The following is a 24,323-nucleotide window of genomic DNA, read 5'->3' as shown; positions in this document are numbered from 1 at the left end:
CTAAATTCATTCAACATGTGCTATAAGCAAAGCACTTTGAAAGGTGTGTTAGGGTTATAGTAGAGAACAAAACAGATTCACTCCCAACAAAATGCAAAGAGAAAAGGGTCTTTCAAACAAACAAACAAAAAAGTGTGATGGGAGACAGAGTCATTCATGCAGTTGAATGAACTGAAGGACCAAATAAGATAATGACTAAAAATTGTCATTTGGATTTAGTGAGATGGAAGTAACCGATTCCTTAGCAAGACTTGGCATGATAGAAGTGGAGAGGATCGGGGAGTGGGTGGGAAGAAAGAAAATGGAGACAGGAAGTTGAAACATCAGGAAAACATGTGTATGAGCGAGTGATGGCTGGAGGAAGAAGTAGGGTCAAAGGGAACTTTTTGTCAATTTATTTTAAGGTGGGAAACTTCAGAACCTGTAAATATTAAAGCTTCCAGTAAAGAAGCTGAAGCTATTAGAGTGAAGAATCTTTCTGGAACTGCCAAAAGAAGTGAGGCCTAAGCACAGTTGGAAGAACTAGTCCTTCTAAGAGAAGGAAAACCTCCTGCACTCCCTGTGGCGGAGAAGGACCCGAATCACCCCTAGATTCAAGGAAGACTGCAGGTGTCTATGTGAAGTTGAGGTAGGCAGGCCTTCTTCTTTAGAATATAATTCAGAGAATAATTTCTTTAGTCCTCATTTAATCATAAAGGTGATTCTTATAATTAAAAAGGGAGGAATTTAGAACAAATAAAAATTTTCATTTATTGCATGAATATTCTGATAGCCAAAAGATGGAAATCTAAGCTTAGATATACTGTATTTGTCTAAAGGTTTGAAAATATTAAGGTAAACCATTATTTGGCAGCTGGAAACTGCTGCCACAAGACTGATGACAGAAGACAACCCTTAAATTCCTTTTCTCATACTCACTTTGATGCTTTTACAGGATAGTAATGAGATTTTTAGAAACAACTCTTCTTCCAAGTGTCAATAGTATGTTCTCCAATGGATAATTTTTAGGAAAATAAATATGGAGATTTTCCTCTGTTCTTTAACCCACTGAGCCACCCAGGCACCCCTTTCCTCTGTTCTTTATACGAAATAATCTCCCTTATTTTCTTGTTCATATTAAAAATGGCCACCTGTAGTGTAGGTGACTCTTAATTCAACCAATTTTTATTTACCGTCTACTATGTGCACATTGGCTTAACAATTGCAAAAGAACTGCCAAGATAACAGTATGCTTCTCCTGTGGAGCAGTGTTGATCACTTCTAGACAAACATGTCTAAGACCCCAACTCGGCTGGTAAGTTTCAGAGCTGGTGCCAGAATTTATGCCCTCTAAATCCTAAGTTTTTTTTTTTTTTAATACTCCACATTTCCTCTTCATAAATAGTCCAATAGATCATGTGATAATCGCAATAAAGCTATGACATACTTTGAAGCCTCTTCCCTGACAAATAGAAGATAAAATTCATGATTGCTTGTGGACTTACACACAGCTATGTAGTTTTGGTTGAAATTATAAATGACAAACAAATAGGAAAATCAGTATGCAAAGCAACAATCAGATGCACATAATTTTTAAATATGACATATCATTGTCATTAATGTCCCTATTCTAAAACAATAAGTTATTATACACTGCCAAAAAACATGATTCAAATTCAAAAGAACTATGCAAATTAAGGACATGGAAAAGAAAAATGAGAGCTGCACTATTTAACATTAGCTCCTGGAACACAATCATCAGTCAATATCCTGATCAGATAATTTTGCCCTGATCATTGTTAATTTAAGTCTATTTTCATTCATAATTTATATTCTGTACCAAAAAAGAAAATGCTAAAATGCTTTACATACCCAGTAAGTCTGAGTGATCCTTAAAACATGTGAGCCATGTGATGTCCCTTATTGGCTAAAATCTCTTAACGATTCCCATCTCACTCAGAATGACAGTCAAGGTCCTACCGCTATCTACCAGGCTCTCTATGAGAGACACCACTTCATCCTTCCCATTCTCAACTCCTAGTTGAGAATGTCCTTAATCTTTCCCTGCCACATTGCCTTTCTTGACAATCTTTCAACATATCAAGTGTAAGGAGTGTCTCTTCACCCATCTATATCTATACGGTTCCCTCTCTCCATTTAGTTTTGTGCTTCATTTTCTCCTTGGAACTACCTTTCTCAGACTTAATATCTGAAATATTCTCCCATCCTTCTCTATTTATTCTGCTTTATTTACTTCTTAGTACATATCCCCATTAACATATACAGATAACTCTTGAACAACGTGGGTTTGAATTGCATGGGTCCATTTACACATACATTTTTTTACAGTATAGTACTGTATATGTATTTTTTTCTTCCTTATGATTTTCTTTCTTTTTTTAAATTTTATTTATTTATTTGAGAGAGAGACAAAGTGAGAGAGCATGAGAGGGGAGGTCAGAGGGAGAAGCAGACTCCCCATGGAGCTGGGAACCCAATGTGGGACTCAATCCCAGGACTCCGGGATCACGACCTGAGCCGAAGGCAGTTGCCCAACCAACTAAGCCACCCAGGCGTCCTCCTTATGATTTTCTTAATAACATTTTCTTTCCTCTAGCCTACTTTATTGTAAGAATACAGTATATAATATATGTAACATACAAAATATGTGTTAATTGACTGCTTATGGTACTGGTAAGGCTTCTGGTCAATTGTAGATAATTTGTTAAGTTTTTGGGCAGTCAAAAATTATACACAGATTTTCAACTGCATGAGGGGTTAGCACCTCAAACTCCCACATTGTTTAAGGGCCAACTGTATATTTAAATCTTCACTTTATGTTTTCCTCCTCTAGAATAAAACTTCAGGAGCATAAGAACCTCCATTGCATGAAGGAAAGAAAGAATGGATAATCATCTTTCCATTTTATCCAGCCAAACAGGAAACTTCTCCAGGAAAACAACAGTTATAAAAAAAAACAAAACAAAACAAAACAAAAAAGCAAAAAAAAAAAAAAAATTCTTGATTTCTTTAAATATCAAAATGATCCGAAGTCAAATATTAGTATCAATTAGTATCAATTGTATTCTCTATAAATTATAAATTGGTGGACAGGGCAAATGATGATATTTTTTTATGTATGTGCATAACATTGTGTGCAGAATTGTGTGTATTCCATAATCTGTAAGGCAGCATAATGCAGTACGATTGCATCATATCAAGAAACACAGATTTACCTCTGTTACTATTTCATGTGACACTGGGTGGCAATTTAGGTTTGCAAAACAGGTAGACTGGATTGGATTCTATCTTCCAAGGCTATGGGATCTGAGATTCTGAGATGTTCATCTCTTCGTTTTTTATTTTGCTTCCAAAATAAAAAACTCAACAAGTATATTCAATTTAAGGTCAATACTTACATTTCAGCTGGATGCCAAGAAAACCCACCACTTGGGCTTCAATTTATTTCTTTTTAATGTTTAGTTAAATCATATTTGTCAACTGAAAATGTGGAAATGTTTACCACCAGAAAACTCTTCGTAAAATTATTGCTCAAAGGACATCTCAAAGCTACAAGAATCAGTGCAGTCACACTTACAAACCCAATCAGTTAAACATATCATTCTAAATACATCTTTTTTGCAGGACTCATACCTAAGTTAGCTAAGAACAGAGACTTGAGCATATGCACCGCATCAAGATATACTTGAAATTATCTCTCCTTTAGGCCGGAGGCTAGTGTTCTCTCAATACATAACAATAATAATCTGTCTAGTATTTAATGCTAATGCTAAGAAATAACTAAATCCCTGAATCATCCAGGCAGAGGAACTTTAAGATTAGCTCCTTTCTTAATAGGCCTTTTTACTAGAAAAGATGTGATCAGACTGAAGGACAAAAGCATCTAACCCTCCAGGTTACAAAAACTGAAAAAGCCCAATGGGAGTTGCTCTATAAGAAACCTGGATGTGGAGGAGTTAAGTTACACTCCAGGAGAGTTGTGGAAGTGATAGGCGTGACAGAGAGGTAAAGGATCCCCAGGCTTCTGTAAATGACTAAGCAATTGTACTGAGAAATGTAATCACTGTTCAAGTCAACTGGGAAACTTCTCTGAAGCAGGAGATGAACACGAACCCATTAGTCACTCATGGAGACACTCAGGGCAATGGAGACCCCAAAGGCCAGCATGGCTTCAGCTTACCAAGGGATGGGACTAATACTAAACCTTCCACAATGGTGACAAATGCTCATAGTACACCCTTTGACTTTTGGGATCTTTCCATTTACACAGAAATCGGATTTTAATTAACCTTCACTTTACACATGGTAGTCAACATTCAGTAGTTAAGATTAATGTAAGCAAACAGATTGACTCTAAAGTGTCAGAGCGTTTAGAGGTAGATCCAAGCCCACAGACTTTAGTAGAAAAGAAAGGAAATGACTTTCATGACCCAAGTGTTTTTATAATTACTTAATGTCACTACAACTACTTAATAACATTTTATATGTTTAAAGTTTTGATTCTGGAAAATTATCAAGAAATCTTCATTCAAAAACAGCTTATTGAGAATTATAGAAATCAAGGTATTTAACTAACTTATTAGGTAAGACATTTTCTTCTATTCCTGAAAATTTATTTTAATTATTTTTTTGATCTTCAAATCCTAAAAAAAGAAACTCAAATGCTGGACTTTTTATATAAAGGTGTTAGTCATGGTTTGCAATACTGAGAACATACCAAGCAAGCACGTCCAAGAGATAAACAAGTGGAAAGAGACTTGAGAACTCTAGAATTGATGGCAAAAGAATGATCAGCAAATGATAATGCAAATGTCCTGACCTGCTGAGTCTCCCAGTCCAATCTCTCCCTCTCTTGATGTCCTTGATGTTATCTATTTCCTGCAAGGCTAAAAAAAAAATAAAATAAAATAAAATAAATGGAAGAAAAGTAGTGAGAAATCAAAGTAATTCCAAAATAGGGGAAAAATCAAATATCATAGAGTTAAACAAAGTTACTACTACAAAACTTTGGACGAAACAGTAAATAATTTCATCATAACAACTTTTTCTAGATCAGATTCACAGTCACACAGTCAGATACACAAGACTGTGCCAGTTAATGGTTGATGAATAAATAATGAACAACTGAAAAACAAGTTTTATAAAAGACAGTCAAGATATAATGACAGTTGAAGTGTAAAAATGGTAACCAATTATTCTGGAGCTGTATCAATTAAAAAGATTTTTATAAATCTTTATATTATTAATTCATTCATATAAGCACATGCATGAATATGAACGCTGGGCCTAGTTTTATAGAGAAAAACAATTGTAACCTTCTTTATAGTTCTCGATGGTTACCTTAAAATACACTTATAAGGCAACATTACTTACAGCTACAGTATTATGGAAAACATCTTAAATGGCACTAAGATGTATTAAATACAGACTATTACTTATGAGGCACAGTGCTATGTTATACTAGGACAGTAAGTTGTATAAGAATAAAAGTTTACAAACTCACAGAATAATTTCTACATTAAAAATGGTATGACTAAAACCAGCAAAATAAAAGCAGAAACACTTTATTTATACCCAGTTGCTCTTTCATAGTCATACTCTAGTGTTATAAAGACCAGGTTTGCTTTTAGGGGGTGTGGGGATTTTGTTTCGGTTTTATTTTTATTTTTTAAGAGTTTATTTATTTGACAGAGACAGACACTGCGAGAGAAGGAACACAAGCAGAGGGAGTGGGAGAGGGAGAAGCAGGCTTTCAGCATAGCAGGGAGCCCAATGTGGGACTGGATCCCAGGAAAGCTGAACACAGACCCTCAACAACTGAGCCACCCTGGCACCCTTGGTTTGGTTTTAGAGAGGGAAGGGGGGGGGTGGCAGAAGGAGAGGGAGAGAGAGAGAGAATCTTAAACAGGCTTCATGTCCAGTGCAGAGCAAGTCTCCATCTCACAACCCTGAGGTCATAACCTGAGCTGAAATCAAGAGTCTAACCCTTACCTGGCTGAGCCACCCAGGTGCCCCAAAGCCCAGGGTTTAATCAGTGGTCCTATGACAGAAGAGCTATATGTCTTTGGAAATTTACTGAACCTCTTAGAGTCTTATTTTCTTGATCTAGAAAATGGTTTCCTTTCATTTTGTCATGAATCCAGGAATCTTCCCAAAACCAATACATACAACTATCTTACCATGATTTTAGTATTTATTTACAGATATACAATAATTTTTATAAGGATAAATTCATCACTTATTCTACCTTTTTAAGCTTTGGCCCCTAAAATGTTTAGTTCTATCATTGCAAAATGTTTAAACATGTGTTAATGATTTTTGTGACATTGCAACATGACTATTAAATTTTATATAAATTATATAAATTTTGGGATGGTGGAGTTACCTGTGTCATTAACTGGATTATATATAGTCAGTATTTGAAAAAGACTTAAAAATGATACTTTTAGGAAAATAGAATCCTACTTCTAGAATATTGGTCTTACATACTATAATCATAGTTTTGGAGGTGATTTAGGCCCAAATTTCTGCATAACTTTTGATTTTTAGTTTATAAAGACTTCACTTTTAAGAGCTTCAATAATTTTGGGTGACTTCTGGAGTACCTAAATTATTTTAAAGTACGTAAAACAGTAAAAAGAAATAATACACCAAGACCTGCTGGGTTTTATCTTAGTAATATAAAAATTAGTTTAACATTTAAATATCAAAAAATGGAACATGCTATATAAATAAAATATAAAATCATACAATTATTCAATAGATGAGAATAACATTTGACAAAAATCCAACACATTTTCATGATAAAAACACTCAACAAACTAGCAATAGAAGAAAACTTCCCTAACCTAATACAGAGAGCATGTACAAAAAACCACAACTATCATACTTAATGGTCAAAGACTGACTGGTTTCCCCCAGATCAGGAATAAAACAAGGATGTCCACTCATACAACTTCTATTCAGCATTGTACTGGAGATTACAGCCAGGTTTGTTAATAAAGGAAAAGAAATAAAAAATATCCAGATTGAAAAGGAAGAAATAAAACCATCTATTTGGAGATAACGTTATTTTTATTTAGAAAATCTAAAGGAATTCACTAAGAACTATTAGGAAGGAAGGAAAGAAGGAAGAAAGAGAGGGAGAGAGAAAGGGAATGAAAAAGAAAGACAAAGAAATCTGATATTTGTTCCTGATTCCTTGCACAGAGTTTCAAAAACTTATGGAATTCACTGAGTGATAGATAAGCCTTTGTTATGCTATGACTTGACTCATAACAGAGCCCCTAGATAGCTTCAGAATGGGAGAGGTTGTGAAAAAAAGCAAACACGTGATTTAAGAACTGGAATTTTTTAGGACCCTAGACTCTGAGGAGAGGAGAGGGACTAGAGATTGAGTTTAATCACAAGGTTAATGATTTAATCAATCATGCCTATGTAATGAAACCTCAAGAGAAGCTCTAAAATGATGAGACTCAGAGAGTTCCTGGTTGGTGAACATATTGACGTATGGGAGGGTGCACACCCTGACTCCACAAAAACCAACTCCTGTGCTCGAGACCCTTCCAGACTTGTCCTGTGTATCTTCATCTGGGATATTCATTTGAAGCCTTTATAGTAAAACAATAATAGTAAGTATAGTGGTTTATGAGTTCTGTGAGTCATCCTAATGAATTACTGAAGCCGAAGGAGTTTTGGGAGAACTCACAAATCTGTAGCCAATTTCTGCCAGGCAGAAGTATCCATTGCCTGCGGACCCCACTTGCAGTTTCTGAAGTAAGGGCAGTCATTGGGGACTTTACTCTTTAACTTCTGGGATCTGATGCTAATTCTAGATACTGCCAGATTGAACTGAATGATAGGACACCCAGTTGACATCTGAGAATTCCTATCGGAACATAATAGTCTTTTCAACAAATGGACAACTGGATATCCACATGCAAAAGAATGGAATTAGACCCCTACCTCAATACCATGCAAAAAATTAACTCAAAATGGATATTATTAAATGTAAGAGTCAAAACTATAAAACTCTTAGGAGAAAGCACAAATATTCATAGCCCTGAGTTTGGCAAGGGTTTCTTGGATATACCACCAACAGAGAAGACAAGTAATTAAAAAACAAAACAAACAAAAAAAAAAAAACCAAAAACCTGGTAAATTGGATTACATCAAAACAGAAAAACTTTTGTGCTTCAAAGTATATAATCGAGAAGGTATCGAGCACGATTTTGTCTTGGAAGCAATAAAAGAAAGAATAAAATAAAAAGACAATCTACAGAATGGGAGAAAATATTAGTAAATCATACATCTGCTAAGAACTTATATCCAAAATATATAAAGAACTCTTTCCACTCTATAATAAAAAGTTAAACAACCCAATTAAAATGGGCAAAGTATCTAAATAGGCATTTCCCCAGAGAAGATATATAAATGGCCAATTAACACATGAAAGATACTCAACATCATTTAGCCATTAGAAAAATGCAAGCCAAGGCTACAATGATATACCACCTCACATCCACTAGGATGACTAATAAAAAATGATAGGTAATAATAAGTGCTGATGAGATTGTAGAGAAATTGTACATCAAATGTACATCAAATGTAGGAATGTGAAATTCTTCAGGTGCTTTGGAAAATAGTTTGGCAGTTCCTAAAAAGTTAAATATAGAGTTACTATATGACCCAGCAATTCCACCCTATATACATACACAAAAGAAACGAAACCTATGTCTGTCTATATAAATACTTATACGTAAGTGTTTATAGCAGCATTATTTATAAGAGCTGAAATGTGGCAACAATTTAAATGCCCATCAACTGATGAATGAAGAGACAAAATTTAAGTATATGCATACAATGGAATATTATTCAGCCATAAACCATAAAGTATATATTAAAACATGAACGAACCTTTAAAAGATACCAAAACAAAGAAGCCAGTAACAAAAGACCATATTTTTTTAAAGGTTTTATTTATTTATTTGACAGACAGAGAGATCACAAGTAGGCAGAAAGGCAGGCAGAGGGGGAGGGGGAAGCAGGCTCCCTCCTGAGCAGAGAGCCCCATGCAGGGCTCTATCCCATGACCCTGGGATCATGACCTGAGCCAGAGGCAGAGGCTTAACCCACTGAGCCAGGCGCTCCAAATTTACCTAATTGGAGCATTTCTTATATTCATATATTGTATGATTCCATTTATAAGAAATGCTCCAATAGGTAAATTTATAGAGACATACAGACATATTAGTGGTTACCTAGAGTTAACAGATTTGGAGTGGGGAAGGCCTGTTAATGAGTATGGAGTTTTTGTGAGATTAAAAAGTTCTCAAATTATATTATGATGATTTTGAACAAGTCCTTGAGTTTACTAAAAAACAGTGAATTGCTGCTTTAAATGAGTAAATTGTAAAGTATATAAACTATAACTCAACAAAGCAGCTTTTAACAAATTACATACTAGAAAACAAAGACACATTAATACAATTGTGTTCTCATTTTTTTTTCAAAGATTTTATTTATTTATTTGACAGAGAGAGATCACAAGTAGGCAGAAAGGCAGGCAGAGAGAGAGGAGGAAGCAGGCTTCCCGCCAAGCAGAGAGCCTGATGCGGGGCTCGATCCCATGACCCTGGCATCATGACCTGAGCAGAAAGCAGAGGCTTTAACCCACTGAGCCACCCAGGCACCCCAATTGTGTTCTCATTTTTTAAAAAAGGAAAAGTACCCACATCTGCCTTGAAAAAAATCTAACCATGTTAAGATAATACAAAATAAATTTTATATTTGATAGATGATTTCTTGACAGATAACACTAATACCAGGCCAAGTTTAAATACCAACAATAAAATAATAGAAAGATATTCTACAAACTAGTCTTCAGAGATTAGTCTTTCAACAGAGTTCAAGCATTATAATACAATCCAAGTGTAACTGTCACTTTATCAGCACTGATAGTGAAGGGAAAAACTTATTAATCCAAATTATGGCAATAGTTCAGAATACAATTCTTTGAAAGTTGGGAATCACATAGATACCTCACCGATTTTAGAATTCTCTATTTAAGAACGACAGTTATAAAATTTTAGCTGCCAAACAAAACTAGGTAAATATACGAAGAAACATATACTTTAAAAATATCAGGTTTCAGTGGCATAAAATTGAAGCTTCCCTATACTACCTATTTACTTTTGATTTAAATGAATTCATTAAAAAATAGAGACTTCATTATCCCGTAAGACTACTTCATGTTTACCCAATTTCATAATGGTAAGAGGGATATGATTAAGTAGCTTGATCCATTGCAGTTATACAACATACAGTGACTAATCTCTTTATTTAATACATGTTTAATGATTCATGTTTATTTTCTGCTATTGAAATTTAAATAAGGTTCCCTTCCCATCTCTAAAGTGGGTATACACATTGCTTTAAGTTGGGGATTGCTGAATATCAGCCATCTATTCTCTCATCTAGTCCATAAAAAGTTACTGATGACTTATCATCAGATATTGATTATGTTATAAGATAAAATACAGAGATATACAGTACATGTTTTGGGATTCTCTATTTATTTTTATTTTTATTTTTTTTAAAGATTTTATTTATTTATTTGACAGAGAGATCACAAGCAGGCAGAGAGGCAGGCAGAGAGAGAAAGGGGAAAGCAAGCTCCCTGCTGAGCAGCCCGATGCAGGGCTCTATCCCGGACCCTGGGATCATGACCTGAGCCGAAGGCAGAGGCTTTAACCCATTGAGCCACCCAGGCACCCCTTGGGATTCTCTAGAATGGACTATGAGTTCAGGCCTCAACTTACAGGTGGCAAAACCTTTTTCAACTGCAGCTCCCTCATCTTTAAGGTGATAATGAATTGAACCGATGAGTTTATAGAACCCAAAAATAAACAATAATTTCTCTTTCTAGGTCTACTCTGAAGCCTAGGAAGATTAATCACACATGGATTCTGAACCTTAGAAATTAACAGTACAGCAGATATTATAATGTGTATAAATAAATGAAGGTGAAAAATCATAAAGTAGGAATTTCCGGTGATAAAATAAGATGTGAGGTGATCCCTACCAGATATACACAAAACAGAGCATCATCACTATAACCAAATGGAAATAGCATTATGTAGTTGATTAGCAAGTTAATTAAATGATTATTAAGTAAAAAAATAGAAGATCAATAATCTTAGTTTGTTCCCAGGAAATCCTGAATAATTGCAAGTAAAGTTGAACATTATGGAAAAGATGTTTACTTCCTAGTATCATTCCTTAAGATAATGAATAAAAATACCACATTTCCTCACTGACATTTGTTAAGTCTGGCTATCCCAGCTCCAGCACTTATTCATGACCACCGGAAAGATATTTTATGTCTTGGTTCCTTCATTTTCTCATCTTTTAAATGGGAATTATAATAATGTATGCCTTAGGGTGGTTAGTAGTATTAAACGAGTTAACGTATGTCAAACGCAAGAGGACCTAGTCCACTGAGTACCACTGAGTTTTACTGTAGATACTCAATCAGTGTTATATCATCTTGTCACTCTTATACTCTTTCATGCCATAGCAAGAATGTACAGGTATTGTGATTAAATTTTAATTACCATTCAATGGGAAGACAAAATGTCATAAGGGAAGATTACTCATAAATGCATAATGGAAAAACTAGGGCTTTTCCTATCACTCATAATGGCCTGAAGAATGAAGTTCTGTGACTAACTAGGACCATACCATGTACCTTTATCATTCGCATAGAATGAAGAAGCAGTTCTCCCAAAGGAAAGGGCGTGTTTGGGTGGAGCAGCATGCTGAAATACAAAACAATGGTTGCCTACCTACACCTACTATGCAAATAGGGGAAGTCTTTACTGTAATTTGGTGTTTTTTAATTTAACTGAACTCAAAATATTGAACAAAGGACTGATTTATAATTAGAACTCTTTAATCAAAAAGTCCTTATAAGACTGATGGGAGTTTCCTCTCCCTCCCCTTCCACACATCATTGGCCACTGAATCATGCTCATCTTGTCTCTTAAATATCTATAAACTCTGTCCCTTCCCCTCCATTTCTCTAGCTATTGTCCTTCTCTACATTCTTTTTTCTTACTTTGACTATGATAAGTTCCTCAGCTGTTCTCATTGCTCCCAAACTACACACGGGACAATTTAAGCATGTTCTTCCACTCTTCTCTACCTACTTCCCCTCAAGACTCAACCCTGTTATTCAACCTTCTGAAGTGAAGTCTTTCCTAACTCTCCAAGGGATATGAATTTTACCAACTAGCATAAGTTTTTATTATAAAAACCCATACTAGAAAGGTATGGTAAAGTGAGACTTTCATATGTGGTTAGTGAAACTTGAAACTGGTTCAAATATCTTGAAAAAGTATTTGGATCATATATACCAGTAATCTTACACATACTCATATGTAAATTTATTTCTGAGATTATACCCTGAGGAAATATATATATATATATATGTATATGTGAATATACATATATACATATATGAGGAATGAGTCCAAATGGCTAACAATAGGGCATTGCTTAAATGAATTATGGACCAGCTCAGGAAAATGAGGCTTAGTAATCAGCAGAGCCCAGATCCATATACACAATGATTCCAATATCTAAAAGTTCCTAAATGCTAATCTTTTTTTTTTTTTTTAAAGATTTTATTTATTTATTTGTCAGAGAGAGAGAGGGAGAGAGCACAGGCAGACAGAATGGCAGGAAGAGGCAGAGGGAGAAGCAGGCTCCCTGATGAGCAAGGAGCCCGATGTGGGACTCGATCCCAGGACGCTGGGATCATGACCTGAGCCGAAGGCAGCTGCTTAACCAACTGAGCCACCCAGGCGTCCCCCTAAATGCTAATCTTATTCAAATATATTAGTGTTCAAAAATATTAATTTGGTTTCTAGGCAGAGGATCTGTGGTTTATATAACCAAGGACACACATACACACACACACACACGCACACACGCACGACATAAAAAAGACTCAAAGAAAAAAAAAAAAAAATGACCCAAAGGGTAAGTGCCAAAATGTTATGATGTTAATTTTAGAATTACAGGAATTTCTTACTTTCTTCTTTGATAATCTACATTTTCTAAACATTTCCTCAATAAATTATATAACTTTTATAATAACCAAAAGGTTATTAAATAGAATAAAAAAACTTTTATACAAATTGTATGCTGCTATTTAAGTGATGGAAAGAAAGGACTTTTACAAAGGTTCTAAATTGGTACCTCATAATAATCTGAGCTCATAATAATCTCATAATAAATGACTTCATAATTTAAAAAATACCTTCTTGGGGTTCCTATCCAGGTCTATTTCCCGTGAAGTAGCAAAAACTCTTTTTAAAAACCATTTATTGACTTATTATACTATGTATTAGATAACTTATCTACACTGGTTCCTTACTTCACAACCGCCTATGAAGTATTAATTTGTTAATGCTGAACAAATGAGGCTACTGAGTTGAACTTAATTGCCCATGGTTACATGGTCAGCATGGGGCAGATCTGGGACTTGAACCCAAAACTGCCTGACAGGATACTCCATTTTCTTTCCAACAGACCACATATACCTCTTCAAAATATACCTGTCTATGTATTAATTCCTCACTTCATTTTCAAATGCTAATGTATCAAATAAAGCAATTATTACTAGTATGTAAATGAGCTAGTCAGATTACAAGTGGAAAAAATATAAGAATTAGAGGCCTCCCTCCGCCACTTGTCACTATCCCCTTCTCCCTTTTATTTCCTGCATAGCACTTACCATCTCTAAAATTAGTTTGTTTTATGACCTTACCTATTTTCTTCTTTGCTTTACCTCTAGCACCTAGAACAGTGCCTGACTTAAACTGAAGTTTAATACTTAGTAAATGAATAAACAAATGTGTTCATGAGAACAAGTGACAATCCCTCTCTTTACTAAGCTATGTACATCTTGACAAGTCGACTAGCCTCTAGGCTTTTAAATTCTCATTTCTTTCATGGGAAACTGCCTAAGGTTTTTATAAGCTTAACTCCATCCATTCAAACTACTTACTGAGCATCTACTGTATGGCAGATATTCTAAACAAGGTGATAATTACAAAACACAAAAATCTCTCATGCGTCGTATACTCTCGTAAGTAAAGAATGACAAGAATATAACTAAATATGTTAGATGGTGATCCTGTACTTTGGAGACAAAACAGCTTGTGGGTCTCTGAGCGGAGAGTCTGCAACTGGGTAACTGAGAAAGAAGGCAGTTGAGTCGGGAGGTGAAGGGGTAAGACATGCACACTGGGAAAAGAACGTTTCAAGTGGTGGGAATAGCACGTCGGTGTGACTGTCTTTTTAGAGTGGCTGTAACGCAATAAATGAATGAGAGGTAACAGTAAATGAGATCAGATAAGTAAGGGAGCAGCAAGGATGCGTTGTATAAGGCCTTGTAGGCCGTTGTAATAACACTGGCTTTTATTCTCAGAGAAATTAGCAGTCACTGAAGGGGTCTGAACAACAGTGGAACATTCCGTGACTTAGGTTCTTAATGGGCTCAGCATTTCTCAGTGGGGTTGCTACTGGTATTTAGGGTGGGCAACTCCTCTTTGTCCTGACCCTCGAGCCCACGGTGGGTCATTCAGCATCTCTAAATGTCAGTAGTTGTCCCCAGACTTTTTGACAATTAAAAATGTCCCCACTTATTTTCAGAACTATGTTATAAATTGATGGAAGATAGGTTTAAAGAGCCTATTTTAATATTCCAGGCAATAGTTGGTGTTATCTTGAGGGAAATTCAGAATATATATTTTTGCCGACAGGATTTGCCATTGAGCAGAATATGGATGTGAGTGAAAGCTAGAAATCAAAGGATGACTCCCAGGTGTTTGGAATGAGCAAATAGGATGGAGTAGCATTCACTGAAGTTGTGAAGACTGAATATGGATGAACCAGCTTTGGGGAAGAAAGCAGGAATTCAGTCAAGACATATTAAGAAGTACTATGTAAAAACAGATATATCTACATATTATGGAAGAATTTTGCGAAATGGGGTAATGGGGACTACCGCTGAACTGACAGATTTTGTTAGGGTGTGTTGGATAGAGTTAACAGAAATAAATATTAGATAAATGAATAAATGATTACTAATTTACTAATAGTAATGGATTAACCAGTTTAAACAATCAGATTATGTCAAGAAAAAAAATTTTTTTTAAATATAATCCAAATGAATGAGTCTAATTGTGGAATTTCAAATGATAAATGGTGTGGAAGTAGGCAGACTTTTAATGCTTTTAAAATCCCACCAAGCCCATATTGCACGGAGCAAATGTCCTACAGTGAGATTAGGCTCAGCCTTATGAAAACAGTGGGCACATCATTGTCCTGTACCTTCTACTGACTAAGAACCACCACTTCCAACACTGCAGAGTCAACAGTCAATAAATGTAAACTTTTCTGCATCCGTGGACAATTTAAGAATTTCAGAGGAAAAGATGTATCTAGACACGGTTTAGACACACTTTACCCATTGAATTTAGTCATTCTTCCAGAGACAGAACAAATGATCTGAATCAACACAATGAGGTCTAGAGTTGGTAGGAGGAAGTGTCCAACTGAATCATTGCTGGAACTTTTCCCTAGCGACAGTATTCTACCTGCTCATATGAGTTGAAAGATCGTACTTTGAACAGCAATGCTCATCATAGAAACATGACATTTCCCTTCAATGTGTTGAATAACCAAACTCCTATCATCAGAAGTTTCATTCTCTTTGGGTTTAGATCACATTTATGAATATTCTCTCTCAATATCTTCTATTAACATCTCCCATGATTTGACACAAGGGTGGTATCCACATTCAAAAAGAAGTCCTCACACTCACACCTACCCCAGGGCACTTGGCTTCCTTCAGAACACGGCATCATTTTTCAGACCGACTTGGCCTGTGGTTTCACACCCCCCTCCTCCTCTCTGGAACAGCAGCAGAGGGGACGTGGAGGCCACACTTCAGTCAACGTGCGGCTCCAATCACCAGGCGGCTCAAGAAGTTCAAAGGTTCATGCAAAGGTGGTTACTTGAACTGAAGTGGGAGGAACGTGATAAAGAAGAACTAGTGGCAGACAGATGCCCCATGGGCTTCCCATTGTTGTTTCACAGAAGGACATACTGTGTCATAATGAATTACCACTAATTTGAGCCAGCAGTACTGTTAGATTGAGCCCGGCAACTCAGAATGACAAACAGTGCCTGCAAGATCATCTAATGAGGGGACAAGACTGCTCCTGGAGCAACGCTTCACTCAATTAGTGGACAAGGCTTTTAATGCTGCTCTGCACAACTAAAGCAATTTTGATTACTTAGAGCGGAGTCTCCATTTAGAATGGTTCCAAAGCTGAAACAGGATTTCTTTTTTTTTTTCCTTTAATATAATTTATCTTGAGAGTATTTGAATGGTAATAAGCTATTTGAAAGCCAATCACATTATTTCCTATTTTTCCCTAAGTAATAGTGAAATACATTTTTTTAAAAGTTCAAATGATAGAATTTGCTCTACCAAATGAAATGTAAATAAGATAGCAAATGATTAAGGATATGCTGAGGGAGTGTGTGTGTGTGTGTGTATGTGTGTGTGCATGTGGGCACTATGTGTGTCTCTCCGTGCCAGAATTACAGTTGGTGAATTTCATTTCATCAGCCAACATTATCAGGAGGGTTGCATATTTATTCTATATATCCTTTAAAAAAAAAAAATTCCAGATCTTGCCTTCTTTGGCTGGGAGCACTTATATTTCATAGCTTTTGATATGGGGAACTGACGTTTCTACTTAGTTATTTTTTTTCACTATGTCACTGCATGATGAAAAGCACTCATATGTGTAATAGTACAACTTTCTTTAATATCGTGATCACTGACTTATAACTAAACAGAGGCTATTTAGGCTTAGCAAATTCCTTTCATTCTCATTAGAAACACAGAGGGTCCTCACTATACATCGCTCTAGGCATCTTCTGGCTTTCTATCCATGCCGTGTGCGTAATTCTCAGACTGCTGGCACTCTGTGAAATTCTATGAAACTTTGCCTACTTAAGTAGAAGGTCATTGAGTAAAAGGAATTACTCAAGTGCTAGACACAAAGTTGGTGCCAATAAACTTTTATTAAACTGACCACAAATTCTACACAGATGAAGAAAGTAAACCTCATGATTCACTTTGCCTCCCTCAAGTGAACAGCAACGCCAGGGTCAAAGGTTGAGAATGTGACTCTACACAGGCATACCTTACCCGTCATCAAAATTGTGGGGTTTCCCCATCCCCCCAAATTGTATAAAGAAGGTCTAATACAAACAAATATATTGTCGTAGAGGTAGGGGAGAAGCAGATGGGGAGGGAGAGAAAGAGAGAATTTGAAGCAGGCTCCGTGCTCAGCACAGAGCCCGATGCTGGACTCCATTTCATGGCCTTCAAATCAAGAGTCGGCTGCTTAATCAACTGAGTCTCCCAGGAGCTCCTAAAACCAGTTTCTAAATAATGTACACCTGCATGTCTTTGTTTTACAAAAGAGATATATACAACCATGCTGAAGCACTCATCTAGAGCAGAAGTTCGGGAAAACTTCACAATTTTAACTTTTGAGTCACTGGAAAACCCATTAGTTGAATAAATTGACAATTATTGAACCTTATCATAGTCATGTTTCATTTTCTTACAATAATTTTAATAATTATGACCTTCTTGCCTCCAGAAGGGTTAACTCCAAAAGCATGTTACACCTTCAAGGAGATGGTTACGTATTCGTAGAAAGTGGTACATTATTGGTATTATTTTTCTGGTAAATAGAAAGAAGAAGAAAAAACAATGTGGCTCAGGAGGCAAGTAATATTTCCTATAATGTATGTTTTTAATAATTATGAAGACTCAGAAACTGGCAAAGAGCATGCACTGACTGTGCATGGTCCTCTCCCGAGAACGCATGACATAAAATCACATCAGTGGCTCAAATTATTGCCAAAATAGAGAAAACTATTAATAGTTTCATTTATTTTCCTTTCCTGTTAAAAGGACTCATAGCCTGGGAGAGGAAGAAGCAATTCTTGTTAGTCGTAGAAATGAAAGAAAACTAATAATTAAGGAATAAATTTAATGGGAAAGTACCAGTAATAGATACAATTCAGTTGGTATCAATCTCTTTAGTGCCTCCCCTTCATTTCTTATTTGTTCTTTAGTAGACTATCAGCCCAAAGTACCAACAACAATCATCATTCAGCTCTCCATCAATGTTAGTATCAAACATCACAGATATTTTCCTATTCTTTGTTGGTTAATTTTCATTTTTCAAATATATATGGTATTTGCATGGTCCAAAGTCCAAACTATATATAAAGGTAACTCTGGGGAGACTTCCATCCCTATCCTTCTATTTATTCCCATCCGCACATTATATGTAATTATTTTTATTAATTCCGGCTTATCCCTCCTATATTCCTTTCCTTAAAAAAAAAAAAATCATGTATTTATTCTTATTTGTCCTTCTTTCTTGTGCAGAACGTAGCATACTATATACTATGAGTAAAGTACAGAAAGTGGAGTCTATATATAGTCTTTGAAGGTTTTTAATTTTTCACTAATAACACATCCTGGAAATGTCTCCAAAATACTGCCCAGAGATCTTCCTCATTATCTCTTATAACTGCATGATTCTTCACTATACAGACATGCTTTTGTTTATTCAGTAAGTCTTTTATGGACAGGAATTTATGTTATTCACAGTATTTTGAAATTGCAAATAATTTTATAATTAATAACCTGCATGAGTATTTTTAAAATCCTCATACAATTCCCGGAAAATCACTGGTGGGTAGGGAGGTTCACTGAGTCTACTCTGGTTGTCAGTTGCCTCAACATTTCTGATATGGAAGAGGAGTAGAACTGGGAATTCTGAATTACCTTTGATGTTTTCACAGGAGCTCAAATTTATTTCTAGTCTTGAATATAAATCTCTATGAGAAAAAGCAATTATGAAATAGTCTTGATTGATACTCAGAGAGGAAAAATGAGTTTTAGAAATTTGAAATATTTTTCTTTCTTTCACAAGACTTTTTTGAGACTTAAACTAACCTAAACCCACTAAAAGTCTGAAAAACATAAGAGCCAGGAAATATTTGCCTATGAACAAACATCTCTGTGGCAAGGAACAACCCTGAACTTTCTTTAAATTTAGGACTCATATTAAGGGCTTGAAAATAGTGATTAAATGAATGAATGAATGAATCTACTGTAATCCAATCTGACACAAAAGCTTGGAAAAAGTTTTCAGAAAATAGAAATCTGAGTTGCAGTTCTGAAAGTAGGCAGGTGTATTTAGCAACAGCTTTTCCTACTCCTCCCCAAACAAGGCAGCCTACACGTAATTCAAAAGCAATCTTTGCAGCAGTCCCAATGTAACGCATAGACATGGATCTCGGTTTGAGGCTTGAGATCACCAAGTATCCAATAGCACATTCCCTGCTGCTGTCGTGAATGCTATAGGAATGATGCTTAATGGCTTGGAGGAAGAGTAGAGGTTCAACAAACCCAGAGAAAGCTACCAACACCAAGAGGGTGTATTCAGCAAGTGCCTAATGAGGTGTCATAATCTCGCTGAAGGGGCCAGAGTTTCCTCAGGGGGGAAAAAGATGAAGAAAGGAAAAAGGAATGGCTGTCTTAGTGTTTGCTGAAAAATAAAAGTCTGAGAAACCGCTGAGAGACCCCCAAAACACAGTAAAATTTACCTTTCCTAAGGCTAGTGTTGGTTTTACCCTTGCCCTTGGAGTAGAATGAAGTACAGCTAACATTCAGAGGCTAGCTCGGGGATTCTAATAAAGACTATGAAATAGGCAGGGGTGCCTGGGTGGCACAGTTGGGTAAGCATCTGACTTGGTTCCAGCTCTGGTCACGATCTCAAGGTCCTAGGATCGATCCCCACATTGGGCTCTGTGCCCAGTGAGGAGTCTGCTTGAGAGTCTCTCCCTCTCCCTCTGCCCCTGCCTGCTCTCGCTCTCTCTCTCAAATAAATAAATAAAAATCTTTAAGGAAAAAGAATATGAAATAGATGAATACTGTTGCACCAAGACTGGACTGATTTTTAATACCAGATTTTTTATTCCATTGTATCATTTTAATTCAAGTATCTGATTTCTCTGTATTCCTCTAGGAGTAGAAAAAAAGCCTGGGGTGTGGGTGACCCCCTAAGCAGAAAAATTATCGCTAATAGAAGCATTTCACTGTATCAGCATCTCATTATCACGTGTAGGGCATTAATCGAAGCACCTTATTTAAGGTGGGAAACAGCTTTGCTAAGGGGAAGATGATTCAGCACAGTATCTTCTGACAAGTGATGCCATCTCAAATCCTTTTCAGAGATAGGTAGAATAAATGAGTAAAAAATGAGCGTTTATTAAGTTTATTTATCACTATGTTATGTGTTCCATTTTTAAGTTTCTGTAATGATAGTCTTATCCATTTTTCTCTAAAACTGCCCTGTCACATAGTAATATGTGTATAGACTACACTTGTTTCATTTTTAAAAGGCATCCCAGGGAGAGGAGATGTGGATGAGTGTGAAGAGTAGATCAGGGGAAGCAAAAGGGTACAGACGCCTCCATTGACAAAAGGAAAAGGCATATGGCTTCCTTCCTTCCTGGTGCACCCAGGGCTCAGAGAGAACTCTAGATTTCCCAGCGATAAGTTTCTGCTTGTGAGCTCCACTGGGAAGATATTTTGTATGCCACAGAAAACCAAGATGTTTGCGTTCCCACCAATCCAGGGATAAGGCTTTTCCTCATACAGACACAAAACATACAGTATATGAATGTTTAATGGAGGCTAAAACTGGGAGAGGAACAGAAAACAAGAACAGAGCAGGTTAAAAAAATATCTGGTTTCTCTCTATCAAAATACTAATTAAAATTCATGTTCATGGGGATGATTATACATATGTTTTTGAACTAAAAGTCTAACCTGGCACTATTTTTTGGCCTTATTTTTGTGACAACATTTTTGTCCATATGGCATGAAGTGAATCATTTTACATCTTTTTTTAAGCTCTATGTGTTTTTCTTGTTGTCTATTCCCTCTTCTCCCACCACACACACACTGGCAGCCGCTACCAAGTTACCAAATGCCAACTCAGCCCTGCAAGCTGGCTGCATGGAGCTATATAGTACTGGCATTTTCCTTTCTTTGCAGAAATATTCCCTCTCTATCTCTCTCTCTCACACACACACGCACATAGGCATGCACACATGTACACATGCATGCACACACACACACACACCACCAGTGAAGCACCCTGACTACCCCTCCTTCATTCCCATGCTAATCTCCGGGTTCCTCGGGGTTCTGCCCAGCTCCGGTGTGTGTGTCGCTGGGCTGTGGAGCGCCACACCAGCTTCTTTAAGGTCTCTCATCCCTGGCCTTCCTTCTCCGTGGCACTATGACAATTAGTGGCTCACTTAAGAACTGCCATAAATTAATGGTCCATCGAGCCCATGAAATTAGTTTAGTCACAGCAAAGGACAAAAACCATGATTGTCCAGGGGTCTCCTTTCCTTTCTTCTTCTTTTGCAATCTTAAGAATCCATGCTTCTGCTTTTTCAGACAGAAGCAATGTTTCCTATCTGCAGCACAGCCACACCACCCGGCCATTTGGGTCCCTGCATGGCACACGTCTTGTACACGTGCTGCCTCTGCCAGGATCCGGCACTGCTGAGTTTGTGTGGAAGGGCAGAGACTCCACCTAACAAATGTAACTTTAACAACAGTAAAACAACCTAATAGCTTAGCATGCCAGGGGGCTAATGTGGCGGGCCATTTACTGCTACACTAAATAGCCCCGGTTTGATTCTCATTGCCAAGTGTCGAACTGAGAATTGCAAGGCAGGAGTAGCTCCTAATTCATTAGATAAAGGGGGTCATTGCTCATAGGGCTGGGGAAACTGGAGAAGGGTAAGAAATTAAACAAGGCAGCCCCTTTCCAAATGCTACCAAACCCTGGCTACCTGTGATCTGGGAAAACAGAGTCACCGAAACACGAGGGCTCTATCCCCGCACTCACGGGCCAACTTCCAACTTTGGATAAGTTTGTTTTATTTGGCAACATTCATCTGGAAAGAGGCTAGAAGGGAAAGGGATCCTAATACTGAAGCTACTGTTTATTATCTGTAAATCACTTTGACACCTTTGGAACCAAAGCAGCAACACAAGAACAAAGTATGATTTAGCCTTGACTGTAAAATGAGCCATGACTGAGATGTTCCTGCCAGGGATTCTGCCTCATGTGTCCTGGAAAAGTTGCTGTGGACAGTTGTGACCCAGCTAATTTTCCGCTGGGCATGAAAAAAAAAAAAACTGCTAACGATAAAACGGAGACCAAAGTGCTTGCTAGCTAGCATTGCTGTATCTCTTAGTATTGTCTTTTTTTTTTTTCTTTTTTTCTTCCATGAAGTCATAAAGAGTTCTAAGTTCAAACTGCCCTGAAGAGTCATGGTTAGACTGTGTGGACCAATCAATTCCCTTATCTTGTTCTTTTTTTTTAAACAGAAAGAAAAATAATCAAAAATTTCAAATGAGATCTCTAAAATGGGACATCTTTATTTCCTGAACATTAGCCCTAAAACAACTGATTTCTTTAATTCTTGCCATCACTCAGATTGGCCTTGAATTACCTCCCAATAGGCCTCCCATGTGCTTCTAGATGAGAGTGTGTAATGGGGGATCTGTTAATTAACTAGAAGCAAAGTTGCGCGGTGGGGATCAAACACTGGATACGTCCTAAAACTCCCACAGAGAAGATGAAATGCAGCGCAAACTTTAAAGACTTCCCGTCATTAGCTGAGACCTTGCTGCTCCTGGCCCAGACCCCTCCTGTTTCAGAGAACAATGAGGACAATAATGGCAGAAATGAAATCGTGCAGCCAGGAACAAAGGAACTAGCTATTTACCCGTAGAAAAAGAAAGGGGGGAGGGGAAGAAAAAAAGAGAACTTTCTTTTTCTGTGGTTTCTGTCTACTTTTAATTAATTTATGACTGCCAGGGAATTGCACAGAGAGCGCACCCAAATGCGCTGTATGGAACACAGTGTTAATATATGTAACATCTACTGTTTACTTCCAGGAAAAGTGCAACTAGCTGGGGAGAGGGAGGTGCAGAGGAGGAAGAGTTGGCACAGGAGAGAATGAATGAAAATGGACAAATTGTTGGGCTGAACTTTTCACTCTTAGGATCAGAGTTCAAACTGGAAATGATAAAAACAACAACAACAAAGAAAACAAAGCAACACTATCCCAAAAGTAATATATCCGCCTAGATAGTTCTCTATCTCAGTAAAAGACAGGAATTGTACTCTGACACAGAGCTCATATTTTGCAATTTTTCAGAGGTTTCCTGGTAAGGTCTATAGAAATATACATAAGTATAATATCAAGAGCAATAGCACATAGTCATGATATTGACCTGTTGTTCTTTCTTGCCTCTTGACAAGATGGAAATAGGAAAAATTATACTGAACATTGAGCTAACTGCTTACTGAGTAACAAAATCTGACTACTAAAGGACCTCATCCTCATTTTGCATTCTGAATTTTTGCAGAATTCAAATCAGGAGTTGTTCTATCTACCTAAAGTACAAGGCTTCAATAGGATTAAGAGAACAAGTAAGAACACCAATAAGGTGCACAGAGAGAAAGCCTTGGTTCTCTCTGCTTTACGTTGAAAGCAAGTGCTTTGAGATGGACCAGTAGGATGATGAGAGCCATTAGTTAGAGCGGCTGGTGGCCCTGCTCCCTCTCTTCAAATTTCGATTGAAAATGGCCACACTAGAATTATTTTCTTTTCAAAGCTCAGTGACAAAACTTACTCCTCTGTTTTCACATCACATGTTTAGAACCATCAGTGGAAACTGCAAATGGATGAAATAAGAAAATCCTCTAGGATTATGTTTTGTGACTTCTCACTTATTTATTATGAAAGGTTTAGATGTAATAAGCTCAACCACAAACTTGAGTTTAGGAAAAAAAATTGTAAGTGTATAGTTCAACCAAATGAAGATACTCTATAATCAAAAGGGAGTATAGGTCAGAGATTTACGGTTAGTTGCCCATATGTTCTAACCCGTATTAAAGAAACAAAACAAAAAACCTCCACCTTGGAGTGAAAAACCTATTGTCAATTATTGAGAATCTTATAGTGTCACCACACATAAACTCACAAGAGTAATGGACCCCCCAGTACATTTTATGATTGTTATGACTATCCATTTACCAACAATAATATGG

General features: G+C 36.8%; 1 protein-coding gene across 6 annotated transcripts in view; it reads right to left on the bottom strand.

Moving 5' to 3' along the window:
* The window catches only part of SOX5 (SRY-box transcription factor 5), a 976,694-nt gene that overhangs the window by 642,391 nt on the left and 309,980 nt on the right, over positions 1 to 24,323 (bottom strand). For 3 of the 6 annotated variants that reach the window (XM_032855260.1, XM_032855261.1, XM_032855262.1), the window contains exons 1-2: positions 18,959 to 18,979; positions 4,820 to 4,886 (exon numbers count right to left, since the gene is read on the bottom strand). The exons of 1 other annotated variant lie outside the window; for it this stretch is intronic. The gene's annotated coding sequence lies outside the window, so the exon portion shown is untranslated. Of the gene's footprint in view, positions 1 to 4,819; positions 4,887 to 18,958; positions 18,994 to 24,323 lie in introns of those variants that run through there. 2 more of the 6 variants (XM_032855259.1, XM_032855265.1) reach the window with 2 other exon arrangements.

The sequence above is a fragment of the Lontra canadensis genome, unplaced genomic scaffold (assembly GCF_010015895.1).
Source record: "Lontra canadensis isolate GAN:19392208 unplaced genomic scaffold, GSC_riverotter_1.0 scaffold9, whole genome shotgun sequence".
Classification (NCBI taxonomy): domain Eukaryota; kingdom Metazoa; phylum Chordata; class Mammalia; order Carnivora; family Mustelidae; genus Lontra; species Lontra canadensis.
The sequence above is the reverse complement of the archived record's forward strand: the minus strand, read 5'-3'. Positions and strand labels throughout refer to the sequence as shown.